The 8641-nt window shown below is 38.3% G+C and overlaps 1 long non-coding RNA gene across 1 annotated transcript; it reads left to right on the top strand.

The window, feature by feature from the left end:
- The first annotated feature begins 131 nt into the window (after window positions 1-131).
- On the top strand, window positions 132-8158 carry LOC113020556 (uncharacterized). The gene is made up of 3 exons (XR_003272208.2): window positions 132-258; window positions 355-450; window positions 2552-8158. It is a non-coding gene; the product is annotated as an uncharacterized LOC113020556 (long non-coding RNA).
- Window positions 8159-8641: the final 483 nt, after the last annotated feature.

The raw sequence follows: 8641 nt of genomic DNA, 5'->3' as shown, positions 1-8641 counted from the left end.
AGGGGCAGTAGCCTGAAGCACACACGCTACCAGCCAGGAGACTGTGCTGCATCCTGACAGTCCGCACTGGTTAAAATTACTTCTGTTCAAGACGTGTTCTTATCTAAGACGGTTATTGTAAAAAAAAGTCCTCTATAGGCTACAAGCTCCGGGAATTCTGTGCTTCCCTGATAGAGAGCGTCCCCCGGACTTTCCCACATGAATCATAGCATTATGTTCATCATCGATCAACAAGCAACAGGCTGACTGGTTCTGGCAGTGAGTGCTTCACCGTCTGATTCAAATCATTAATGACTCACAATTAAGTTTTCATGCAAGAAAATAGGCTACTCTGTTTAATTTGCTTATGTGCAGTGACGCCTAATAAGGTCTACAATGAACACATCCACTACTTCCAGACTGAAAAACAGCCAGACTGTAATGGGGGAACGAAAGACGGAAACTATAAATGTAAGAAGATTTAAATTCAATCTTTTGAGAGATATGAAGCTACGAATACTTCATACAAAGGGAAATTGAAAATGTTTTTTTTTTCATAGGAAAGAACAAATAATTAGGTTACCCGTGCAGTTAAGTTTTCACTTCAGTTTTCAGAATCCTGTAAAAACCCCTAGCACTTAACACTGGTTGATGACATAAGGACATCTATGTCATTTGGAATTTTGTATCTCTCTATCTTTTGTCTTCTGAGAGTTGTGAAAAGGGACCAGGAGGATGAGAAACGATGAAACAAGCAACACCCAACAGACTGGAAAGTGTGTGTGTGTGGGGGGGTTACCTGTTTAGTTTTACCTGTGAGATAAGCAAAACAAAACATAACATTTCTTCTCACCTCTTGACCTTTTCTTTATTCATTTCCCATATCTGTTCTGCACAGTCAGCAACCATATCTTTTATCACAAGTGTGGCAAATCTTGTCTTTCTTCCAACTTTATTCTCTCCAACACAAATGTAAACACCAGCACTGGTAGACGTGGCTCTAGTGATAGTGACAGACTTCTGGCGCCTCTTAGTGGTCTCATTTCACAGCCGCTGTGAGCTGTGTAGATCAAGCTGATGTTTGGGGGAGGGAGGGTTACTAGAGCTTCAAAAAGAATCACAGCGACTGACGATGGATCTTCAAATCTCACAACAATTTCAGAAAGCGACAGTGATACAAGGCAATCTTCTACAAGTAGACTTATGAAGTTAGAGCTTTTCTTTTCTTCTCTTTTCTAAATTAAGGAATAAGTCAACAGTATCCACTCAACAGCTACCCTGAGGTACCCCTGAGCAAGGTGCTGTTCCCAGGCGCCCAATGGCTGCCCACTGCTTTACATAGTGAATGGATTAAATGCAAAGAGGAATTTCCCCACGGGGATCAATAAAATCTACATTATTATTATTATTAAAGGATGCATTAGCAAATTAACTGTAAGATAAACAGTGATTTAAATGACAAGGTGCAGGTTGTATTGCTGCAATAGAATGATCCTAAGATTGTTTGTGTTCTCCCCGTCGCATTTCCAGTTATAGACAAGAGGAGGGTTTCCCTTGGTTTCACAGCTCAGGGTAATATCAGTGCCCTTAAGTTGACAGATATCATTGTGTTTAGTTTAGCTCAGGAGCATCAAGAATGGCAAGCATAGTTTTTCACATTTAAACAATGGATAGCTAAACTGACTTGAATGGTTTTTGTTTTTTAAATCTAAGCTAAAAGTTGAAATAATGCTCTGTTTGTTTGGACACAGTGGGATGTTTACTCACAGTGTTCAGAAACACTGTGTGAATGAGGGGAAAAAACAGGAAGTTGTGGTGTCTCCCTTAGTTATGCTGCAGTTGACGTGGGCTGCTGGGGGGATTTTTATGATACGCTGGGCATTTATTAATCTCTTTATCTCTTTAAACATCTCTGTGTTTTTAGCCTTTTTGTATTTAATCATTCTTTGCTCTCACTCCAACCAGTCAACCAGTCACGTTTCTTCCTGTTAAAAGGAAGTTATTCCTTTTTTCCTTTCCATTGTACAAGTGCTTGGTCATAGAGGGTTGTGTGAATGTTGAGGTTTCTCTTTGGTATTGTATAGTCTTTACTTTACAATTCGAAGCACCTTGAAGCAACTGTTTTTATGAAGTGGCACTATATAAATAAAACAGAATTAAATTGAACTACATTTTGTTCACTCTCAAATTACAGGATTCATTATTCAGTGTTTTGGTGTGATTGTTAAATGATGTGTCACAATGCTTTCATTGTTTTTATACGTCAGTGAAGTACTGAACAGGAACAAAACTGATGACATCACACAGCAGCCAGTTCTGCTTTTTTCTTCTATTGAACAACTTTTGGATTCTCTGGCAAACAACATTAGATAAAAGTTAGTTACATATACATCATCATTTTTAATTTTCTTAGCATTACATTGTATTCATTTCAAATTAATTTTTTTGTATGCAATAGGTCTTTACTGCAATTAATGAGAATCATCTAGCTTTATTTTTGCACTCAAACTTTCAGTCTAACAGTATAAAATCTCTTTGTTTTTAAAGCCGGAGCTTTTATTTCTCATTTCAGTGTGCTGGTAAACTTTACAGAGAAAGGATTTCCTCCATAGTCTTCTACAATCTCAAGTGGATCCAGGATAAGAGAGTTGAGCTCTGTTATGATGTCAGGATCTTTGCCTCCCTCTTGTGGTTCAGGCCACTAATGCATTTGACTAAAGCTTGAGCTGTAGCTCCTATGCTCCTATGTGTAACGTTATAAACACAATCTTTTGATCCTTTAGCTTCAACAACTCTTTCCACAAGTTCATGCCTTCAATATTCCTCTTGAAAATCAGTATCAATACACTTTTCAGCTCCTTAGGCTTCCTCTCATTCTCCAGGATTTTGTTAAACAGTCTGGTTAGAGTTGACTGTCCTCTCTCTACCACCACAGGCATGTCATCTTGACCAACCACCTTTCCACTCATCACCCTCTTCATAGCTGCCCTCACTTGCTCCTTACTAATCGGCTGCACTTCCTGATTTTCAACTAGTCCTTGTCTCTCTCATTTTCTGAATTCAACAGCTTCTCAAGTACTTCTTTGAATGTTGTAAATAAATAAAGAATCACAGTGACAACAGATACAGATACACGACCTTCCACCCTTTGAGGAACTTTGAGGGGCTCAGAGTTCCCCTGAGCTGGTACTTCTCCAGAGTGAAAATAGCCAGTTGAGGTGGTTCAGGCAGGAAACGTCTTATGCACCTCCAGGCATGTCCTACCTGAGAAAGCTCAGGGGCACATGAGGCAGGGATGATCAGGCACTTAAAACAATACTTTGAATTCCATATGCAATAGTATCTCAGATTATATAATCAATTCACAAAAATGGTGGTTTGAAATTTCTATTAGTATGAATGGCTTTTTTCCTTCAGTACTTTGAATAAATCAGTATCATGATTAAACAGTTACCAGTCATTAGTTTGGTTCTTTTTCACCAGTGTGACAAATCTTGTCTTTCTCACAACTTGCAACACACATGTAAATGACAGCATTGGTAGACGTGGCTCTTGTGACAGTGATAGTCATCTGGCGCCCCTCAGTGGTCTCTTTTGCATTCACAGCATCTATACAGATCCAGCTGATGTTAGAGGGAGGGTTGCCATCAGCATTGCAGCTTAGTGGAACATTCTCACACATTCTCAGGGTGTAAATAATCCCACTGGTTAACATTTAGTCACTTTGATCTCATAGGTTGACAGGTGAAAGAGAAAAGGACTGTCTGTGCAACCAGAGTTGTTTGAGCTCACAACACTTTAAGAATACATTAGTATTGGGTGGCAAGCTGATATCCAGAGTTCACTTAGTGGAAAATAAGGAGGAAATCTTACAAAGAACAACAGCAGTGTAAGGTGCTGAGGTTGCAGAAGGATGGACTGATAAGATCCGAAGCAGGTGCAGGAGGGATCTCTGGTGCTTTGGGTCCTAAGTGCAGCACAGCCTCACATCTGAAAACTAATCCAGGGTAATCTCTCTTGGGAATGAATCTTAAAACAGACGACACATTGACCGGATTTCCACAAGGGTCATTAATATTTTGTGTGTGCACAGTTTCATTGCCTCTTTACCACTTCACTGTGAGCTCCTTCATGGGAGCAACATTGGTGACATTGCATTTCAAATCATACTCTGTGCTCTCCGTCATTGGACTATGATCCATTGCAGAAATTGACGCAGTCTGAAGTTTTTGTAAATAAATTAAAGTAAAAATAAATGATGTCAATGAAGACACATTTTTAGTAATTTTGTCTTGATGTCTTTCCATCACCGCAGATGATTATAAATTCAACAGTCAACATGTGATTAAAATGTAACTTTAGTACAAGCCGTTTAACCTTGTGGTACCTGTTTAGAAATCACCACAATATTTATACATATTTCCCCGTTTTCAGATGCTCAAAAATAGTTGGACAAATCAATATCATTTTAAATATAAGAAATGTTATTTAATACCTGGATCCTATACAATCCTTTACAGTATCGCAAGTCAAGACATCATGGACATTAACAAATGTTATTTCTACCTTGAGTTTCTCTGCCAGGATGTTGAATAAGCTAATTCAGTTGCTGCTTGTTTGTGGCTCTCTGTGCATTCAGTTTTGTCTTCAGTAAATGAAAGTATGCTCTGTTGGATTGTACTAAGGTAACTGGCTTGGCCAATGAAGAATATCCAATTTCTTTAGCTTGAGAGACTGCTTTTGGTTAATGATCCATTTGCATTGTAAAGTGGTGTTGGATCAGGTTTGCATTCAGCATTTTGTCTGAGTCTGAGCAGAGAGTATAGCCCTGTACACTTCAAAATTCATCCTGCTACTTCTATCAGCAGTCATCTCATCAATAAATACCAGTGGTCCGATTCCACTGGCAGCCATACATGCCTCCACCATGTTAAACAACATGCTTCGCATCATGAGTTGTTTTTCTCCTTCTCTACAGATTTATCTTCGTCCGTGTCAGAAGTTCACCTTGTTTATATCTGTCCAAGCTCTTTTAGATGCTTTCTGCCAAATCCAGTATTGCATATCAAATGCAAGTTGAACAGTTGAAATCAAGTCCAAATTGTTTATTTGCAAAATCCTAGGAGACAGGCATCACCTGACCATAAAACTACTTGTCATTCGATTGTCCTTTGAGCCTCAGAAAATGCTCTTAAACTGTCACGGTTCTGGGTCAGTTTGACCCAGTATTTTGAGTTATGTTTTGGTTTATTTTTCAATGATAGATTGTTCTTTATGTTTCTCTGGTGCTTTGTTGGGTTTTATGATGAATCTGCCTTTCAAGTTACTTTGGTGTGTTTGATTGTTTCCTTATTCTCTTAGTGCTTGTGATGATGATGATGATTATGATGATGTTCTATGTTCCAGCTTATTCTGGTTTATTCTTAGTTCTGCCCGTGTTAAGTCTATGTTTCTTAGTCTGCATCCTTGTGTCTTATTTCCTGTTTTATTGTGAAAGTCTATGTCCTATGTTAGTGTGTGCCGCTTTGCTCCCCCTGTCTCGTTAGTCCAATTTCTCCCAGCTGTGTCTCCCTCCTGTTGCCCATTCCCTGATTACCACCCTGTGTATATTAGCCCTGTGTTTTCCTGTGCTCAGTGTTGCGTCGTACCCTCAACTAGCTGTGTGTTCTGCTTCTATGTGCTGCAGTTTTGTATTTCTTTTCCAGTGTCTCAGTCCTTGGTTCCTCTGTTCAGACTTTTGTTTGTCTTTTGGTGAGTTTAGTTTGTTCGAGGCTTTTCCCAGCAATAAAGCTGCGCTTTAAGTCTCACTTCCGTGTCTGAGTTCTGCATTTTGGGTCCACCACTCCTGCTTGCCTGCCTGCCACACAGCGATTCATGACATAAACAACTAATGCAATAATTTTTTTTTTAAACCTCGTGACTTAAAGCTTAAACTTTAAGTCATGAGGTTTGGTGTTTTAAGCACTTCAATTGCATATTGATTATTTAATGTAAAATTGTGGTAAAATGATAGGATCATCAAAATGATGGCATAAAGAGACAAAGTCGCAATAACATTTATTTAATTATGTATGGAGTGACCTGTGTATATCGGACATTATGACATCAAAATGAGAAGAAGGCAGAGACAAATTAGTAGGCATACGTCAATGTGTAACTCTCCAAAACGTTATTGTTTTTTATTTCTACACAGTGGTACAAACACTTGAATGAGAGCAATTACAGGCTACTAATACCATCAAGAGTGAGCAATTAAAGTGACTATTCTAGCAATGAACATCATTCTACCAAAAATTGTATCAGTTCATTTGAGCAATGATGTAATCCATGTTTTCTGGAAATGTATACATAAAGATAAGCTGTGCAACACAATTGTACCTTTATCTTTGATAATATTACTCTGAAACCTTTGTTTTTCTTTTGGTTTCTGTACTTTATTTAAAAAAGACATCTTCATCCTCGTGGTTTCATGACTTTTAAATTCGTAGATCCTTCAAGTACATTTCTTACTGCAAAACGTACTTTATTTTCATTAAAATTAGAGGTTCTAGAGTTTTCTTTAATTTAAATGTTCTTCTAAATGAAGTGCCACAGGGCTGACCAAGAACAAAATAGGGGTGCACCACGGGAAATCTGAATATTTAATTTTTAATTAATTTGATTTTAGTTTTGATTTTTATTCTTGCTTCAGAGATTCTGGTTCTTGGTGTTGTTCAAACATACATCTGGTTTATTTATTTTTTTTCATTAGTAATCTGTTCTTCTTATGTTCTGGGTTCTTGTTATTCCTCTAATCTTCTAACTTCATTTATCTCACCTTATAAGTTTATGTGTTACATTTAAGTTATTTATTATGGCACCTTGTGAGAGGTCATTTTGGTTCCTACCTGGTAATGTTTATGGTGGAATTGTTTGTAGAGTGTAACATCCACTGTGTGCCATGCGTGTCAGGGAGTGAACAGAGTAAAGTTCACAGTTTTGGTATTAAGATAGAAGAGACTGTAGCCTCCAATGCAGCCACAGCCCAGAGCTACCACAATTTATCCCCTCAGTCTTCCCTTTGGGGATTTTGTGTTGTACTTTGTGGAATTTTACAACCACACTAATTAAAGGGGCCACTTTTTGTTAAATCCTGCTTGTCTCCTAATTTTACTTTTGGGGTTTTATCCTGCAAATTGTGACAGATTTGTATAATCTGTCACAATTTGTATAAAGTAAGTGTGCTATGTAGAATGTCTGTGAAGGTTCTCAGTCATCCAGGTCATCGTAGTCCTTTGACTGCTATGTAGAATGTTACTTTTCAGAATGATATCTAGTATTGTAGGTGTGTTTTTCATCACAATTAGTAATCCATCCAAGTGACATCAAAGGGGAGCAATCATATATCAGTGGAGGGGTTATTCCGCTCTAACGCATAATTAAAAAAAAAAAAAAAGCTGAATTGGTGATTCAAAATGGCCTGAATCTAGAGACTGAGCCATCTGTGACAGTCATCAAGAAAGGGTTCAATGAGACTTCATAAAGTATTACAGGACTCAGAGGAAGGCATCTCTTCTTCTTCAGAAGACTTAGGGACTTCCATCTGCCACTGAGGGTGCTTAAGAACTTCTACTCCTGCACCATCGAGAGCATCCTGACAGGAAACATCTGCACCTGGTTTGGGAACAGCACCAAGAAGGACAGACTAGATCTGCAAAGAGTGGTGCGCTCAACCAAACGCATCATTCGATCACAGTTTCCTGACCTGCTGTCCATCTACACCAAGCGGTGCAAGAACAAAACCAGGAAGATTATGAAGGACCTCTCCCATCCCAACAATGGACTCTTTTCACTGTTGAGGTCTGGGAAGCGCTTCCGCTCCCCAAGGGCCAAAACAGAGAAAATGAGGGGGAGCTTCTTCCCCCAGGCTATTTGGGCCCTGAACCAAATGCAGGACTGGACTCTCATTCATCACGTCACTGTTTTTATTTGCACACTTCTTCCAATTTCTCTCTTAAATCATTATTTGCGCATTCTTTTTTTACTGTAAATTTCTAAGTTAAAATCTGTAAATTTTGTCATAATCTGTAAATCTGTAAATTCTTTACCGTCGTTTAATGGTCGGGCATTGCACAGAAACAAGCACTTCACCACTTGTCTGTGTATGGTTGTGTGTGTGGTAAATAAAATTTGAATTTGACTACAGGGTTCTTTTTTGTAACATTAGACACCAACTGGTGGCCCTTGAGTTTAAAAAAAAGCCATTTCTAAGTTGTTTTCAGTTTTTATATTATGACCGTTAATCTCATTCTTCCTCTTTTCTTCCTCTATTTAATATCATGCAAGCGAAGCAGATTATACTCTCACTGAAAGCTCTTTGCAAAAATCAATTTTCAGGCCAGTCAGATTATTCAGAAAGCAAAAAAAGCTTTTCCAAAGTTATCCCAGCAATTTGAAGGAAGGTCCTGTTGAATAGGATCCAAGCACAATATAACCACTGACTGCTCCAGCTTTGTCTTTCTTCAACACATATAGCTGATTAATTGTTTAATAACCATCACACTTAAGCAATTAATTATGCTTGCCAGCTTTTAGCCTGGTTTTTCCAAATATTTAACATGATGAAGGAAATCAGGTCAACGTAGCTTTCCTATCCACATCACTCTCAAAAATCGTAATAAGC

This window comes from Astatotilapia calliptera, chromosome 4 (genome assembly GCF_964374335.1).
Source record: "Astatotilapia calliptera chromosome 4, fAstCal68.1, whole genome shotgun sequence".
Classification (NCBI taxonomy): domain Eukaryota; kingdom Metazoa; phylum Chordata; class Actinopteri; order Cichliformes; family Cichlidae; genus Astatotilapia; species Astatotilapia calliptera.
This window is presented reverse-complemented; position numbering and strand designations above follow the sequence as displayed.